General features: G+C 33.3%; 1 pseudogene; it reads left to right on the top strand.

The window, feature by feature from the left end:
* The first annotated feature begins 19,492 nt into the window (after positions 1-19,492).
* LOC141515045 (ferritin heavy chain-like) lies at positions 19,493-20,189 on the top strand (annotated as a pseudogene).
* Positions 20,190-20,440: the final 251 nt, after the last annotated feature.

The following is a 20,440-nucleotide window of genomic DNA, read 5'->3' as shown; positions in this document are numbered from 1 at the left end:
AATTTAAACTCTGCTCATCATGACATCTTTTCATTCACACACAAATTCAATTGAAATTCAATTTTTATGTAGTTGAAATATTTTTATTTATCAGAATATGGGGTGGTAGAGGAGAAAGAAAAATAACTTGTAAAAAATACTTAGTTTCAAATCTACACTCTAACTACATAAACACTTGAGTGAAATAATTCTGTCATTGAGTTTCATTTTCTTCATCTATAAAATGCATATATTAATAAGAGTGCTTTTGCAACATAATTCACCTGTCTGTCAGCTAGAAAAAATTATTTATAATTTTAGAGTACTATATAATTGCTAGTTATTCTTATCTCATGGTGCTATGATGGGGGGAGGGGGAATATGAGGTCCTGTACAGAAACTCTAAGGGTCTCCCCCTCAATAATTACCTAGCCTTTGACTACAGAATGGTAATTTCCTCAAACAAACTTAGTCATAAAGACTTTAGCACAACAAGGTCATGTTCTGCCACTGCATTAAGGTTCGCTTTTGTCTTTCCACTGTACTCCAAAGAATCTGGAGGACAGAGGGACACTGATGCCTTAGCACAGTTCTGCCTCACTTAAATCTATTTCACTTGAAAATCAAGATATCATTCTTCTGATAGTATTGTCCTGTTTCAAGAAAGAAGGGCAAATTCCACCCCCACAAGAAACAATTTGACTGGGGACATTGACAAACATGGGGAGTTCATAAGTGAGATTTCATAAGATAAAGTGAATATATCTATAAAAGTACATGCCATTATTTGACCATCTGGGGTTAGAGGAGGAGAGAAGAGTTGCCAATACTGACTTTTCTGATATTATCAGAATCAGAATACACTTTACTTGATAGTATAGTACTAACTGTATTACTCTATGAACTTTTCATATTTGTTGCACACAAATTAAAAGTATCACATATTCCTCCCAAGAGCAAATGCTAATTGTCATTTCTAAGTTTAGCTGATGTAAAAAGATATTACTCATCATGCTTTTGGGGGGATATTTGCAAGACAATGGGATTGAATGACTTGTCCAATGTCACACACCTAGCTAGGTAATTATGAAGTGTCTGAATCCAAATTTGAATTCAGGCCCTTCTGACTCTATGACTAGTACTCTATTTACTGCACCACCTAGCTGCCCTCTCATAGCTCTGTCTTAATGTGTCTGATTTCATTGTAAAGTTATTAATTTTACATTTACAGCATAAATTTCATCTGACAGGCTATCTGAAATGCAAAGGAAATAAGTAAATTCAGGACAATTAGACATAGTAGAATAATCAAAACATTAGGGAAAGGGGAGAAAGACAGGATTATTAACTTTATTGACTAGGATGTTTTATATGTTAATAGGAGAATATTTAATGCTTTTCTATCTCTTATTTTGTTTCTATAAAATAAATAAAATGTCTTCAGCTATTTTAGGATTTTTCAGCATTATACTCAGTTGTGAAGAACCCATCTAGAATTTGCTTTAACTATGATGATGATGAGGATGAGAATGATGATGGTGATGATATTGAAGTTTATGATGATGCTATACAACAGGTCATATACCTTACACCAGAAAGTCTCAAAAAGGTTCACTGTTTCATTAACATATACATTAAGTATACATTAATTTAGAAAAGATTAGATTAAGATTTGCCTTCTGATTTCCTTCCTAACATATTACTTGATCACAAAAAGTTCTTTTATTTTAAAATTTATTTCAAGGAGCCATTGTCCATATTCTCTCAATTATTTGGCAGAGGTAGTAGATCTCTTTGCTTTATAAATGGTCCTTCATTGGGCATACAATGGATTGAGGGCCAAATCTAGTGTCAGAAAGACCTGTCTTCCTATTGAGTCTCAGACTTTGAGTATGTAGTCCTGTTCAAATCAATTGAATTGTTTCTTTTTTATACTTTGATAAAATATCACTTAGTCCTCAGATTTCTTGTAAACATTAAATTCATTTATGCTTGAAAATTGTAGTACAAATCTTAAAGCAGTATTTAAATTTAACATAAAATATAAATATAAATAAAAGCACTATTTCTATTAGATATCATTTGTCAGTTACAATAATGGTGGGAATTTAACACTTGATGGGTAAGCTTCTAATAATAAAATATCCAATCTAGCCTAGGTTGAGTTTTAGATGGAAATATACAGTTAAAAGCTAGTCCAAGTTCAAGTTTTCCAAACATTCTCAAGCCTACATTTTATTGGTATATCATGTAAGATCCTACACTTCAAAAAAGAGAAACCAACTTTAATAAATATAAAGTTCAAATGTCACCTCTTGGGGTCAGCTAGGTGACACAGTGAATAGAGTACCAGCCCTGGAGTCAGGAGGACCTGAGTCCAAATGCAGTCTCAGATACTTTCCTAACCATGTTATTTTGGGCAAGTTACTTAACCCTATTGCCTTGCAGAAACCTAAAAAAATTCAGCTGCTCAAGTATTTATATTAATAATCAATACTTTAATATTATATATTAATAGAATTTATTATTAATAATATACTGAATTAATATAATATAATAACTTATATTTCTTAAACAGTTTGCTATGTCACAAAATATTTTGTACGATATTGTTTTGTTTAGCACCTCTAGGAGCTACATAGTATGAGAATTTTTATCCTCATTTTGTGAACAATGAGGTATAAGTGCTGTTATTATCTGAATTTTTCAATTAAATAAAAAAGGAGAAGCTTACTTAAAAAGAGGGTGCTATACCAAAATAAATATGATTTTCAAGAGTAATTATTAACCAAATCATATAAGTATGTATCTTTTACATATGTTAAAATAAATATAATTCTCAGAAGTTACCTGTATTGCCTTCCCATATAATGATATATACAGTTTAAGATTATTAATTAAAAATTTCCCATTTCTGTTTATCTTTTTTTCTATTTTATTTATTTATTTATTTATTCTTAATTTGTACAAATAATGAAAAGAATAAAAACAAAACTAGGGAAAGGAATTATTATATGGGAACATATGGAGGAAAGAAAAATGGTAAAAGATAAACTGCCATTTCCTCAAGTCAATGACCAAGGAGTTTTGTGATTCACTCTCTGTCCAGAGTAATTATGAGATCTTTATTTCCCAATATTTTCCGAGCACCCCTAAAGGATTCTTGATACAATGATTGAATGACTTAGTAAGAGAAAAAAAAATTGAGAATAATTTTGCTAGGAAGAGGGACCAACACTAAAGAATTTTATCTGTAGCAACAAGAAGAGATTTCCCTTAATTATTTAAAAAAAATACAATTAGGGTCAGTTAGGTGCCACAGTAAATAGAGCACTGGCCCAGGGGTAAGGAGGACTTGAGTTCAAATTCGGTCTTAGACACTTAATAATTGCTTAACTGTGTGACCTTAGTCAAGTAGCTTAACACCATTGCTATAAATAAATAAAATTTAAAATAAAAAGGGAAGTTAAAGTCCAAGACAGAGTTAGTAATTAAAGTAACAACTATAGTTAAAGGGCCCATGATATTCCAAGAACTTTATTAAGTACTGTGAATTCAAGGAAAGGTAGTTTCTTTACCAATCATACCTTTTAAAAAGAAGTAGTTTCCTTCCTTATCCCTTTTTAATGAAATTAATTTTTGCTTTTACTTTATCTGAGATCAGAATTGCTATGCCCTGACTTTTTTACTCCTGCTGAGGTGTAATATATTTTGCTCCAACCTTTTACTTTTACCCTCTCTGTATCCTTCATATGTGGTTCTTATTGTAGGATTATGGTTTTTTAAATCCATTTTGCTATCCATTTCTGGTTTATGTGACAGTTCATCCAATTCACATTTATAGTTAAGACTTCTAATTCTGTATTTCCCTCCATGCTATCTTTTTTTCCATTTATGCTTTTCTTTCCTTTCCTCTTATTCCTCTTATAATTTTTCTATCATTCCCCTTTGACTTTTCTTTCAAAAATTTATCTTTGATTTTATTTTCACTTATACCACAGCCTTCCCTTTTATCAGTTCCTTCTTCCCTTATTGTTCCCTTTCCTTGCCCCTCCCTTCTCTCTAAATCAGAGTAGAATTTCAAATCCAAATCAATATGTATCTTAATCCCTTTCTAGGCTAAATCTATTGAACAGAATTTACTCAGAATTCACATTCTCCCTTCTTTCATTCTAAAATTATGTATCTTTATGCCTCTTCCTGTGGTGTTATTTATCACTCTAATACATACTATGTTGGCTACTAAAGAAACAAGAAAGGGAGTTAATAAATTAAACCTAGGAGGGAATATCAGGTATTTTAAATAAAATGAAATTGTTTACTCTTGGGTGGAGATTTGTGAGAAATTTTGAAGTAATTTCCACTATATATCACTGTATTCAATTTCTGTTGGAAAGTCTACTGAGTGGCTGTTGGGAAAGAAAATGAAATGCCAAGACATACATATTAATTTTACTTCTAGATAATTTTTTTTTCCTCAGCTGTTAATTTTACTTTTAGATGTTGCTTTCTTCTCCCTGTTGATCAATTTTACTTTGAAAGACAATGTTTTATTGAATCATATTTTCATAATTCCCCAGTCTAACTCTCATACTTTTTCTCAAATTTTCTTCTTCCATCCTTTGATTTTGAAAAGCATTTCTTCCAAGAGTTTGCGATTTGAGACTAATTCATAGGCCCCTTTTGAGACTTCACATGAAGCCATTTACTCATTGCTTTCCTGTTCTGAGACAGGACCCTTTCAGATAGGACAGGGTCCTTTCGGGACTTACCATCCCTTTCAGAAGAAAAGGTTTTTCCTTTGGTCAGCAACTCTCAATTTTGCTAATTTTTGCATGTTTTACTCATTTTAATCATCATTTGCTCATTTTTAACAATTTTTTTCCTTCTTTGCTCATTAGCTCATATAGTTGAACACTGCTTCTGGGGCACAAGATGCATAGTGCCAAGCTTCTTGTGCTGGGGGTTAGGGGTCTGTCTCCTGACTTTCAGTTAAATTTACAGTTTTCAGTGTTTGTTCCCTGTGCATTGGTAGCCCAATGCCATAATAGTATTCTGGGGCTTGAATCTTGCTCTCCAATGTGGGATTATGAACCATCAGTGGAGAATAGTTTTACTACTGACTTCCACTTCTGGAACCTGAGCTGCAATTTGGCTAAGAGCCTCTTGCTTACTGCTTAACTCTTCCACTTATGCTGGGCTATACTCCCATTTTACCTATATGATATAGATTTTTTTCTGAAGTTCCTTCAAGAGATATTGTTGAAAAGTTTTCAATATTCTGGCTTTTTTTTTTCCTGGTTGTTTTTGTGAGTTCTATTGCTTTGGGCTCTATTTGGATGCTTCATTTTTTTTTTTAGATTTTTCAAGGTAATGGGGCTAAGTGGCTTGCCCAAGGCCATATGGCTATGTAATTATTAATTGTCTGGGCCCGGATTTCAACTCAGGTACTCCCGACTCCAAGGTCAGTCCTCTATCCACTGCACCACTTAGCTGCCCCTAGAGACTTCATTAAAAGTTTTTTTTCAGAAAAAGATTTGAGAGATTCTTTGTTTCATACCACCATCTTAGCATAGAAGAATTTCACTCTATCTTTTATGTCTTAAAGACTCTCTATTCCTTTAAATTTGTTTATCTGTCTTTATTTTTTAATTGAGATTAAACTTGGATTCTTAGATTTGGATTTAAGAGAGCTGGATTTCAGTCTTCACAAAATTCACCATCATTTCAGCAATAATCAATAATGATAGTAATGTTTATAAAACATTTTAAATATTGAAAAATGTTTTATGTTAATTTATAAACATACATATGTGTATGCATATGTACAATGTGTATCCACATTTTTCAAAATATATTTTTATTTAATTATATAATGCAAAGGTCATATTTATTATTTGATTTTCTTCATTTCTTTTGAAACTGTTTCCCTAGTACATATTCACCATTTGTAATTGTGATAAAACTAAGAAAATGAAGACTTCTCTCTTTTTTCATTCAATAATATAACTTGGATATATCGTTTTCTTATTTTTTAAATTTCTATTAAGCTCTTTAATTTCCTATTTGTTTTCATTTTTATTAGAGCTAACTGTTTTGGAAAGGAATATATTAAGGTTTCCCACTTACTATATATTTTCCAATTCAATCTAATTGACATTCTTATATATTTAAATTGTCTTTTAGTTCATACATACTAAAATGAATATTGCTTCAAGTGTGCTGCCTTTAAGGATAATGTAATTTTCTTATTTATCCGTTCTAATTATGTAAATTTTTAGTTTCCTTTTGCAAATCATAATTTCTACTGTTTTAATTTTTTTGCCTAAATTCTAACACATTTTATCTTGATTCCTCATTTTATTCATTTGTGAATATATGTAATAACTTTTTTCTTCATATTAACATACTGTTAGATTCTACTTTCTAATCCATGCTACAATTTTATTACATTTTATAAGTGAATTTATTGTAATCCTCTTCTTAATTATTATTGCTAATTAAATATTTCCCTCCAATATATTTTTGATAACTTTTAATCTCTTTTTTCCTATGTATCTGTGATGGGTTCCCTTGCATTGTTTGTTTGAAAGGGGGTTATCTTTCTTAAGCAATGCTCCTTTCTGTGCTCTAAGACCTTAGACACCTTAGGTACAGGGATCATTTAAATATTGATGGGAATGACCCTGTGACACAAGGTCAGTCATGGTAGCATTTTTGTCAGTTCCTTTGAAACTTTCTCTCATTCTATTATTGGGTCAAATGTAATTCTCAGTCATATGATAACTGTCACTACCTTAGCTTTTCTCTGAGATTACTGTATCCTGAGCACAGGCACAAAAATGAAATAATTGACATTAACAACTTTCATCTCTTTGTCATCTGACCAGCTCAGAGAAAAATAACCAAATTTCCCTAGCTCTGTATCATTCACCATATGAAGGAGAATGAAGCTTCCTCAGAACATTGCCTTGGTTTACAGTACCCATATCAAGGAAACTTATATTGAGAAAAGCTTAACCAGATACTGAAATTTCTGACTGCCATCACAAAAAACACCAGTGAAGTTTTGTCCTCTTGCCCAAGTCTTTATAGTCACAGTTTTACATACATTTCCAGGAGAGGCAACTGTAGCTTCTGTAATTGACCACAATTTTCAAATGGAGATATTGTTTTCTTTTAACTGATATTTTATTTTTCCAAATACATGTAATGAAAAGTTTTTCAACATTCTTTTATATACATTTAAATAATTTTAAGTTACAAAATTTCCTCCCTACTATTTTTCCCTCCCTACTACCCTCTCCCCTCAGTGGTGAATAGTCAGGTTAATATTTTACAAACATATATTTCATAAACATATTTACAGATTAATTATTATTGGTATGAATAATTAGGATTAAGGGAATGAGATACATAAGAGGTAATTTTCATAAAATGTTCAGCAGATTCTGAAAGTTTTTAAAATTTATATTTTTTTTATTTTATTCTTCCTCGGGAAGGGGATAGCATTGTCCATTGCTGGTCAAATGAAGTTGTCCTAGCTCTCTGAACTGCTGAGTGAAGTAGCTTCTGTCAAGGCTGATCATCTCACAATGTTGTTAATGTGCATATTGTTCTATTGGTTCTGCTCCCCCTAGTGAGCATCAGATCCTTTTGCTCATTCCATGCTTCTCTAGAGTCTGATCATTTATGATTTCTTTTAAAACTATAATATTCAATACTATTCATGTACCATAATTTGCTTAGCCATTCCCCAATTGATGGACACACATGGAAAAATTTGTTCACAATCTGGGAACTTATGTAGTTTTCACAATGGGAATAACTCTATCCTTTTTCCTGAACAAAATAGAAATAATAATTCTCAATTTTCTAGTGCTTGGAATTTCAAAAAAATGTTTTCAAAATAACTCTGATTTATTGGAGAGAATAAATTTTAACACCATTTAAAAAGTTGAAACTGGAAAGTGAGGTAACATTTATTTTCAATATACTGCTTACAGTATAAGGATGGAATCCAAAAGAATCCAATTTTTATGATTTCTGATGGATTTTTTTGATTATGTTGAACTATCCTTAACAAAGGACTTCTTAATCTGAACTGATCCTCTTCTAAATAATTTCTCCAAAATCTTTACTATTTCCTAAAATTTTCATTGTTACATTCTTCAGATAAAAATCACTGAAAATTTGGAGAGAGGGGTTAATAAGAGGGCAATATGTTTATTTTGAGTCATCAGCTCCTTAATGTGAGTTTATTTAATAAGCAGAGACCATAAAAGAGAGCATACTAGGTATGTTTTCATGGTTATAAAAAGGAGAAGGGAGAAAAGTCCATTACATGAGATAATATATAAAGAAAAGTCTTAGGACTAGTAATGATGTAATGGAAAAACTAGTGGAGATCCAACTCTCTTTTTAGAATTAATTGCATTGAGTTTTGGCAAACTTTCTCACCCTTTACAGGTATCAAAGAAAGTACATTTTATGCCATGTGAAGAGCATTGGCTCTGGATTAGATTTAGGTTAAAATCCTATGTCTGACCCTTACTATTGGTATGATCTTGTGTAAGTTCTCCTTCTCTATAGACCTCAGTATTCTCAACTATAAAATCAAAGGGTTAGAAAAGAAGCCCCCAAAGTTCCTACTACTTCTAAATTTATAATTCTAAATTCTTCATCATTTCATTAGTCAATTTGATAAACTGAGGATAATTTCTCTTCAGGACCTGTAGTCTTTACATATCGTGATTTCTTGTGCTGTATTCTGCATTAATTTTTAAAAGAAAACCATTGAAGACAGTTAAGATATATGCCTTATATGTTATGATTTAAAAATAAATGAAAATTCAAGTATATTATGATGGAGACAGAAGACCCAGTTTAGAACTCTAGATTTTTTGCTTACTTTGTCACCTCATGTAGACCCTTTTTCAATGTCTGTTTGTCCATGTATTAAAATGAAGATTGTGAGTTTCATTATATCACTGGTCTTTTGAAGATACTATGAAAAGTATGCAATATGATAAAGATTAATTAGCAATGATGAATATTTCAATGATAATAATAGAATGTCATGATTAAAATTTTTCATTTCAATGTATGAAGCAAAATTTTATTAAACAATAAACTTCCAAATGGTATCTCTCTCTGAAAAAGACCCTGTACTTAAAATAACCTGTAAGTAGAGAAGTGAGCTCTTCAACAAGAGCAAAGAATGAAAAGCAGCAGGAAAGAAAACCCCCAAAACTTGCTCTGAATTGAATTATTGTCAAAAAATGACCAAAGCCATATTGAAAAGAATGAATTTTGAGATTTAATGAATCATTCAATAGATTTTCTGATCCTTTTATTTTAAAGTAAAGATGCTTTTTTATATGATGTCAGATAAACTCTCAAGTGATCAAGTGATCAGTAGCAGCTATGGCTACAAACTAATAAAAAACATTTCATTATTTTAATATAGACTATCAGAGCTGCAAAGGATCTTAATATCCTGAATCTTCTGCTTTAATTTTATTGATGAAGTAAATGAGACATTAGGGAAAGCAAGTGACTTGTCTAATCAAATGAGATTACACACAAATTAAAAATCTGAAAGCAGTTATTTTCCTTATTCTTGTTATTGTTTTATTTCAATTTGATTGATATAACTGAATCCAATTTATATAATACTGGCTTGATATTTAACAGGTAATAATGCAGTATGTGCTTTATCTGTTAATAAGGATTAATTGGATTTGCTTTCTGCCAAATCATATATATTACAACTTGGCAGGAGAATTGTCAGTTTCTGCTCATAACTCTCTTGCTCTTGTCCATTTTTAGTCACGTTCATTGTTTCTCCATATCTACCAAAAGTCCATATCCTAATGAGCCAGTACTATCAACAATGCATCTAGTTACACATTTTTTTTTTCTGGAAAATATGTATCCTTAATTCAGATATTTTTCTTCATTTGTCCAAATTGTTTTATTGATTGATATCCACTCCTTGTCAAAAAATCTGGAAAAGATCTCATCTATAAGACTAATCTATTGAATATGGCCTCTGCAATATAGCTATGTAAGAATAGAGACAAATGTCTTCAGATAATATACTTCACAGAGACTTTGGTACCTTCTTTAAAAGTAATAATCAAGGGTTCATTTAATAATGTTGGTTTTACAAATTGGAAATATATTTATGTAATTCTGATAATTCATAAAGGATACATTGTTACCAGAAATAGTTTACATTGGAAATTTGCTGTAGAGAATCACTTTTTAAAATTTTTTTAAAAAATTTTTATTTATTGTAGTTTTGGACATTCCTACTTTTGCTAGCTTTACCTCCCTCAACCCATGGCAGCAAACAATGTTCTATAGGTTTTACAAGTGCAATTGTGTTTAATATATTTCGTTATATGCCAAGTTGTGAAGAATGAATTAGAAGGGGAAAACACTTGAGAAAGAGAAAACATAAAAGAAATTTTAAAAAGTGAACATAGTATGCTTTGCTGTATTACTATTAGTCCTTCCATATAGGAGAGGACCACACCAACCTACCAAATGATTGGAGGCATGGCTTGCACAATTAAGTTTATTATAGTGAGAAGTATGCTATACTCACTTCCCTTTACCATAATTGTTCACCCACTGAACTGATTGATAGGAAACAGAACTACTGGAGATAGTCTGACTACTATAGGAGCATGTTGGTCTTGAATTGGTTTTGCTTCGCCTCATTAATGCTGAGCAAGTACAAGCATCTGACATCTGGTGACAGAGTATGACAACCCAATATATTCAAAAGAGTCTCTAGATGGAAACCAATATAGTCTTTTCTCTCCTATCCTCCATCCTTGAATTGTGAGCTACTCTTCAGGATGATAGAATTGGAAATAGTTTTAAACTAGGAAAATGTCAGCTTTCTTTTTTAGTGCCATGCTATCCTTTTGTTATTATACTCCATAGAGCTGCATTTCACAAGATACTGCCAAAACCTCAGTGCTTTCTGGAGCTGGGGGGGGGGCGGTCTCCTTTTTCTGGGAAACCCATTCCATGGTGGTTCTGCCCTTCAAAAGAAAGACAACTCTCCCTGGAGCTCCTGCTGGATCAGTCATATTACTGCAGTAGATGACACGTGATACAATTCTCTGCTATTCTGGACTGGGGAATCTGAACCCTATCATTTTCAATCAGCTAACTCCTTTGCCCTTCCCTTTGGAATAGCACTCCCCTATATCCATGTGAGATGGGTGCTTATACCTAGTTTCTTCTATAATATTTTCCACATTCTGAACAATTTTTGCTAAAGACTGAATTTTTGAAACTTCCAGGACAGAGCCAAGATTGCAGCATGAAGCTCATGATCCTGGAGCTTTTCCCCACACAAAGCTAAATGAAACATCTGCACAGCCCTACACAAAGCTAAATGAAACTTCTGCACAGACATTAAAGCCACAAATCCCACCAAAAAAACAAGATAATATCCAAAGAATTTTCATCAGTAGAAATTGTGGAGGATATTCAATGAAGGTCTGTGTCTTTAGGGCAAAAAGGGGAAGTAAAATCCAGCTAGAAGGGAGAATGGGAAAGTCAGATGGAGGCTTTTTGCCACAATGCATTATTCCAGGCCCCAACAGCTTGACAAGAGCATAGGTCCTGACAGCTATATATCAGGAAGGTAGGGAAGGACCCAACCCCAACAACATCTGAGCCCTGGCAACACTGGGACAAGTGACAGGACTAGGTTGGGAACAAACTACTTCAAAGGAAGAATCTGATCATAGAAGAAGAAACAAAGGTGAGGCCTGGATGGCACAGGTACCACCTTAGCCAATAACAAGCTAGGGTTGAGACCTCAACCCCAAGATAAAAAAATTAGGCCTGTGTTCCCTATACCCCATGATTGGATCACAGAAAGTCAAAAAGAACAAAAAAGCTAAAAGACAAATCGCTCTAGAAAGCTATTATTCATCCTTAGATAAGGATCAAAATGCCACCTCAGAAGAAGAAAACAGTGAAAAGATACTGACAGGAGAGTCTCAAAATAGTCTATAAATTGGACTCAGATCCAAAAGGTCATAGAAGAACTTAAAAAAGAATTTAAAAACCGAAGAAGATAGGAAGAAGAAAAATGGAAAAGGAAATGTGAATCATGAAATAAAATTATCAAAAATTGAGCAAAGAAAGCAATTCCTTCAACAGTAAATAAAACTAAATTTCTAAAAGAAAAGTCAAAGGGGAAAGGTAATAAAATTTTGGTTAGGAGGAATAAGAAGAAAGGAAAGAGAAAAACATAATTGGATAAAGATAGCATGGAGGGAAATACAAAATTAGTCATTTTAACTGAAAAATGTGAATGAATGAATGAATGGTGCCATAAAAAGGAAGCAGTGAGCAGAATTGATTAAAAAAACAGAATTCTACAATATGTTGTTTAAAAGAAACAGAGATACATACGGGATAAAGTTAAAAGGTAAAAGATTGGAGTAGAATATATTATGCCTCAGCTGTCATATAAAAACATGGTGTAGCAGTCCTAATCTCAGATAAAGTAAAATAAATCAATCTCATTAAAAGGCACCATTGCTAATGGAACTATATAATTACTAAACATGTATGCATCTATTAGTATAGCATCAAAATTCCTAGAATAAAAGTTTAGTGAATTACAAGGAGATATAGACAACCAAATTTTAATAATGGGAGACCTCAATCTCCCTTGTTCAGAACTAAATAAATCTAACAATAAAATAAACAAGAAGGAACTTAAGAAGGTGAATGGAATTTTAGAAAACTTAGATCTGATAGACTGCTGGAGAATGGTTAATGGGGACAGAAAAGAATAGACCTTTTTTTAGCTGTTCATGGAAGTTCATGGCATACCAAAATTGACCATGTACTAGGGCACAAAAACCTTATAATCAAATAAAGAAAGGCAAAAATAATAAATACATGCTTCTCAGATGACGATGCAATAAAAATTACATGTAATATAGGATCATGGAATGATAAATCAAGAACTAATTGCAAACTAAATAGCTTAATCTTAAATAATTGGGGGAATCAGGTGGTAAATTATAGAAATAATCAATAATTATATCCAAGAAAATGATAATAATGGGAAATTATACCAATATTTATGGTATACAGCCAAGGCTGAGGGGGAACATTATATCTCTAAATGACTATATGAATTAAATAAAGAAAGAGATCAATGAATTTAGTAGGCAAATAAAAAGGGTCAATTAAGTTTCAAAGAAGAACTTCTGAGAATCAAGGGAGAAATTAATAAAAATGAAAAGAAAATAATTGATCTCATAAATAGAAACAAGAGTTGATTTTGTGAAAAAGTCAATAAAATAGACAAACCTTTGGTTAATCTTAATTAAAAAGAAAGAAGATAAACAATTACATTTTCAAAAATCAAAAGGTTGAACGAACCACCAATAAGGAGGAAATTAAAGAAATAATTTGGGCTACTTTGTCAAACTGTATTCCAATAAATTGGATAACCTCAGTGTAATGGATAAGTAATTTCAAAAATACAAACTGCTCAGATTAACAGAAGAGGAAATAAGTTATTTAAATAACCCCATTTTAGGAAAATAAATTGAAGAAATTATTAATAAATTCACCAAGAAAAAGTCTACAAGTGGAGATGGATTTACAAGTGTTTTCTATCAAACATTTAAGGACTGGAGTGGTTAGTGGGCACAGTGGAGGGAGCACTGGCCCTGGAGTCAGGAGTATCTGAGTTAAAATACGGCCTTGCGCATTTAATAATTACCTAGCTGTGTGGCCTTGGGCAAGCTACTTAACCCCATTTGCTTTGCAAAAACCTAAAAAAAATTTAAGGAACAATTAATTCCTTTTAGGCATGTACCATTTAAAAAAAATTAGCAATGAAGGAGTTCTACCAAACCCCTTTTATGAAATGAATGATACCTATACCAGGAAGAAACAAAATGACAAAGAAAATTTTAGACTAATCTCCCTAATAGATATTGATAACAGATTCTTTATTTTTAATAAAATTTTAACAAATGAGTTTATAGCAAGTTATTACTAGGAAAATACATCATGATAAGCTAAGATGTATACCTGGTAGGGAGGGGTGGTTCAACATTAGGAAGAGCACTCAACATGATTAAACATGTCAATGAGAAAATCAACAGAAATCATATAATTATCTCAAAAGATGCTGAAAAATCTTTGATGAAATACAACATCCATTCCTGTTTTTAATAGGAGTTTAAATGGAGTTTTCCTTAAAATAAAAATAATATCTTTCTAAAATCATAAACAAATATTATATGTAATAGGAATAAACTTAGAGCATTTCCAATAAATGGGTGAAACTAGGCTGCCCTTTATCACCATTATAATTTAATGGAATATTAAAAATGCTAGCTGTAGTAATAAAAGAAGAAAAAGAAATTAAAGGAATCAGAATTAATACCGAAGAAGCAAAATTTTCACTCTTTGCAGATGAAATAACATACTTAGCTAACTCGAGAAAATCATCAAAAAATCTCCTTGAAAAAATTAAATTCAGCAAAGTAGCAGGGTATAAAAATGCATATAAATTATTAGCATGTCTAAATATGAACATCAAAGCTCAAGAGTAAGAGCTAGAATGAGAAATTACATTTAACATAACTATAGACAACATCAAATACTGGAATCTACCTCCCCCAAAATTTATAAAACACTTATCATTCAAATAAAGTTAGATCTAAATAACTGGAAAAATATAATATGCCATTGACTAGATCAAGATAATATGATAAAATGACAATTCTAGCCAAATTAAAATATTTATTCAGTGCCATACCAAGCAAACCACCAAAGAACTACATTGCCAAGCTGGAAAAAATACTAACAAAATTCATCTGGAACAATGAAAGTTCAAGAATAGCAAGGGAACTGAGAAAAAAATGGAAAGGAAAGTGACCTACCTCTACCACATCTAAAACTAAATTATAAAGTGGCAGTCATCAGAGTTGCCTGATACTGGGGCACCTAGATGGTGCAGTGAATAGAGCATTGGCCCTGGAATCAGGAGTACCTGAGTTCAAATCTGGTCTGAGACACTTAATAATTACCTAGCTGTATGGCCTTGGGCAAGCCACTCAACCCCATTTGTCTAGCAAAAACCTAAAAAAAAGAATTGCCTGATACTGGATAATAAATAGAGTAATGGGGACTTCAGACCAAGGTAATGGAGAGAAGCCAGGCATTAGGCATTGTCTTAACATCTCTTGGCTTTCCCTCAGAACTAATATGAATCCAGCCTTTTCACAGAATTTAGATCCACAAAATTCAGAGAAGGAGAAAAAAGGAGAACATTGACCCACAAGGTCTGTCTCAGGGGAGTGTGGGTGAGCCAAGGGCAGAATGCAGAGAACCAGTGTAGGGTGAGACCTGGGGACTAACCTGAGAACAGCTGTAGAACTGCAGGTGGGAGAGCTCCAGTGTAGCAGCTAGACATCAATCCAGCCAGCTCTGCTGGCCTGCTAGACCAGGGTCTCAAATCTCTGTGTTTTCAGCAGAATCCCCTTGATTCCAGTCCTGTCCCCTCCTTCCCTGTGGGTGAAAGTGATTCTTCCTAGAACAAATGGAGCAACCACCCTGCTACATACACCTTCCCCTCCATGCTTAGGAGTAGACAGATCTCCCTCAGTGCTGAGTGTGGAGTAAGGAGATTAACAACATAGTCCAATGGCCCAACTCACATTGTTCCAGGATAACCAAGAACCTACTGCCATCCCAACCTCCAAGACCTAGGGATTGGGCCACAAATCAAGGTCGCAAACAATCAAAAGGAAGTTTCTAGCTCTCCTACTGGCCAGCCCACTTAGAATTACAAAGACCAGTGAGCAAAGTCTCTGGGGATTTCAACACCAAAGATTTATGAATCAGCCCATCCCCCAACAAAAAATCCTAGAAAAATGAAGCAAAAGCATCATAAAGGGGGAAGTTTCATCAAAAACTACCTTGAAGACAAAGAAACTAACTCAGAGATGTCTAGAAATTCTGAGGAGAATATGAATTGGTCTCCAGCCTAGAGAGACTTCTTAGAAGACATTATGAAGGAATTTAAAAAACAATTGGATAAATTGGGAAAAGAAACACAAGAGAAAGTTAACACTTTGCAATAGAAAATTATCATCTTGCAACAAGAAAACAAATCCATCCAGAATGCAATAGGACAAGTGCAAAAAGAAAATAATTATCTCAAAAATCACATTTGGGCAAATGGAAAGCTCCTTCAAAAATAGAATTGACTAATTGGAAAAAGAGTTGCAAAACATAAATGAAGAAAATATTTCTCTAAAAAAAGATTAGAATCTTTGGAAATCAATAACTCCATGAAATAACAACAATCTATCAGAAAAGAACCAAAATATTTTTTAAAAAAGTAGAAAATGGAAAATATCTCATCATGGCCTTGAATATGAAATTCTGAAAAACAAGGGAGCCTGGAATGCAGCCAAGAATTCCCTATTCAGCAAAACTGAGCCTTCTCTTTCTGGGGATAGGATTAATGTTTAATGAATTTGAGAATTCCAACCTTTCCTGAAGAAAAGACCAGAGATAAATAGAAAACTTGGAGTATAAACAAGGTACTCAAGAGGTACATGATAGGATAAATAAGGGAAAAAGAAAAAAAAAAATATTCAGTGAGATGAAACTGGCTATATCACCACCTGGAAAAAGATACTCATACACTTGTGAATGATATCTCTATTAGAGAGAATATACTTGGCCAGAAGTAATGGACACTCATGACTTGTCCAGGACTCTGATATAATGATTTAAAAACAATATCTCCTTTAAAAAAAGGACAAGAAAAAGACAGGAGGATGGAGGTGACTGAATGGTGTAAATTACATTACATGAAAAAGTAGAAAGGGTATATTGCAATAGAGGGGAAGGGGAGAGGAGGTGTGAAACAGCTGAATTTTACTCTCATCAGATTTGACTCAAAGAAGTATTAACGTATATGGACTCAGTTACATTAAGAAATTTATTTTACCTTTCAAGGAATAAGAGGGAAAAGGGGAAGGGAGAAGGAAAAGAGTAACAAACAGTAGGAAGAGGAAATAAAGGGAAAGGGAAAGGGGGTTTGGATATAAGGGAACTGAAGGAAGTGGTTATCAGAAGGAAAAAACTGGGGAATATGAAGAGGTTGAAACAAGGGGGAAATGCAACCAGAAGAAGATAGCATGTTGGGATGAAAAGAGTGAGTGATTAGAACTTTGAATGTGAACAGGATGAACTTTCCCATAAAATGTAAGCAGATAGCAGAGTGGATTAAAATCAGAATCCTATAAGAAACTCATTTGAAGCAGAGAGTTACATATAGAGTAAAGTTAAAAGGTTGGGATAGAATATATTATGCTTCAGTTGAAGTGAAAAAAACAGGGGTAGCAATCCTTATCTCAGACAGAACAGTGGCAAAAATAGATTTCATTTAAACAGGTATGGAAGTAAACTATATACTCCTAAAAGGTCCCATAGATCATTAAGCAATCTCAATACTAAATATGTATGCACTAACTGGTTTTTGCATCCAAATTCTTAGAGGAGAAACTGAATGAGTTACAGGAAGACATAGACAACAAAACTCTACTGGTGGGAGACCACAATTTCTCTCTCTCAGAATTAGATAAATCTAATCATAAAATGAAAAAGAAAGAAGTTAATGAAGTAAATAGAATTCTAAAATACCTAGACATGTCATCCTTTTTGAGATAATTAACTGTAGATAGAAAGGAATATATATATATATTCCTTTCTATATATATATATATATGTATATACTATATTTTTCTGTACTATATGGCATCAATACAAAAGCTGACCATGCACTAGGGCATAAAAACCTCATAATAAAATGCAGAAAAGGAGAAATAGTGAATACTTCTTTCTTAGACCATAATGAAATAAAAATTACAAACAATAATTAGTCACAGAGAGATAGACCTAAAACTAACTGGAAACTAAATAACCTCATTTTAAAGAATGAATAGAATAATTGCCTAGCTGTGTGACCTTGAGCAAGTAACTTAATCACATTGCCTTAAATAAAGAATTTTTTAAAAAAAATTTAAAAGAAAGAATAAATTAATCAAACAGCAAATTATAGTTAGAATTGATGATTTCATCCTAGACTTTGACAATAATGAGACCCCATACCACAACTTTGGAATACAATCACAGCAGTACTTAGGGAATATAATATATCTTTAAATGCTTACACGACTAAAATAGAAAAAGAAGAAATAAATGAACTAAACATTCACATAAAAATTAGGGAAAGAACAAATTAAAATCCACCAATTAAATACCAAATTAGAAATTCTATAAATTAAAGGAGAAACTAAAAAAATCAAAAGTAAGAAAACTTGAATTAATAAATAAAACCAAAAATTTATTTTAAGAAAAAAATAGATAAATCTTTGTCTAATTTGATTAAAAAAGAAGAAAACTGAATTACTGGTATCATAAATGGAAAAGATGAACTCACCACTAATGAGGACAAAATTAAAATAATAACTTGGGAACTATTTTGCCCAAATGTATGCCAATAAATTTTGTAATCTAAGTGAAAAGAATGCATTTTTACAAGAATATAAGTTGCCCAGGTTAAATTCAAATGAATTTTCTTCCCTTCCCCTTTTCCTAGGTAACCCAATCTCAGAAAGAGAAATTCAACAAGCCATTATTGAATTCCCTAAGAATAAATCTCCAGAATTAGATGGATTCACAAATGAATTCTATCCAACATTTAAGGAACAATTGGTTCCAGTTCCATCAAAAAATCTTTGGAGAAATAGTTGAAGATGGAACTCTGCCTAACTCCTTCTATCACTTCAATATGATGCTGATACCTAAACCAGGAAGAGTCAAAACAGAGAAAGAAAATTATAGACCAATTTCCCTAATGAATATGCAGGAAAAAAATCTTAAAATCTTTGCAAAGTGATTACAAGTTTTCAATAGGATAATAGACTATGACCATGCACGATTTATCTCAGGTAGGTAGAGCTGGCTAAATATTAGAAAAACTGTCAGTATAAGTAATTGGCTATATCAATAACAAACCAGCAGAAATCATGCTTATCTCAATGTTTGCTTTAAAAGCCTTTGAAAAAATTCAGTACCCATTCCTACTAAAAACACTAGAGAACATAGGAATAAATAGATTGTTCTTTAGAAAAATAAGAAACATCTATTAGTAACAATCAACAAGCATTATTTGAATAGGAATGTTAGAGTGATTCCCTTGAAAAAAAGGATAGCCGCTATCACCATTATCATTCAATATTGTATTAGAAATGTTAACTTCAAGAAGAGCAGGGAGGGGAGTCGCTGTGGTTTCCTGCTTCAACAGTGCTTGAAGGGAACCAACATGATTCCCGGCCGGAGCCGCCCTTAGCCACCTGTCCACCTTCACCTCCACGCCCCGACACTTCTGCCCTCTGAGCAGCCGCCCGCCACCGCCGCTGCTGCCATGACCGTCGCGTCTCCCTCTCAGGTGTGCCAGAACTACCACCAGGACTCGGAGGCCTACATCAACCGCCAGATCAACCCCTCCTACGTGTACCTGAGCATGTCCTACTACTTCAACAGCTACGACTTGGCGCTGAGGAACTTGGCCAAGTACTTCCCGCGCCAGTCCCGAGAGGAGCACGAGCAAGCCGAGAAGCTGCTGAAGCTGCAGAACCACCGCGGGGGCCGCATCTTCCTGCAGGACATCAAGAAACCGGACCGCGATGACTGGGAAAGCGGCTGAACCCCATGGAGTGCGCGCTGCACTTGGAAAAAAAGCGTCAATCAGTCTCTACTGGAACTGCACAAGCTGGCAACTGACAAGAACGACCCCCATCTATGGGATTTCATCGAGACCCACTAACTGACAGGTCAAGTCCATCAAACAGCTGGGTGATCATGTAACCAAGCTGCGCAAGATGGGGTCCCCCGATTCTGCCATGGCGGAATATCTTTTTGACAAGCACACCCTTGGAGACAGCGACCACGAGAGCTAAGCCACCCCGGCTCCCCCCAGACCTGGGAACTGTGGGCCAGACTCCTGCTGTCTTTCAGTGCATGCATATTTTGGTTATCTGACCTTTTTCATAATCTGTACCAAAAAACGACCACCATTTACATCCCAATAAAGTGACTTGGTACTGAAAAAACAAAAGAAATGTTAACTTCAGGAACAATAAAAGGAAAAGAAATTGAAGGAATTGGATTTGAGAAGTAAGAAACAAAGCTCTCATTCTTTGCAGATGACATGATGGTATACCTGGAACCCTAAAAAGACAGGGGAAAAAACTACTAGAAACAATTATCAACTTTAGGAAAGTTGATGGATATAAAGGAAACTCAAATAAATCCTCAGCATTTCTAGATATTATGAGTAAGATACAGGAGCAAGACCTGGAAGAAGAAATCC

This window comes from Macrotis lagotis, chromosome 1 (assembly GCF_037893015.1).
Source record: "Macrotis lagotis isolate mMagLag1 chromosome 1, bilby.v1.9.chrom.fasta, whole genome shotgun sequence".
Taxonomy (NCBI): domain Eukaryota; kingdom Metazoa; phylum Chordata; class Mammalia; order Peramelemorphia; family Peramelidae; genus Macrotis; species Macrotis lagotis.
The sequence above is the reverse complement of the archived record's forward strand: the minus strand, read 5'-3'. Positions and strand labels throughout refer to the sequence as shown.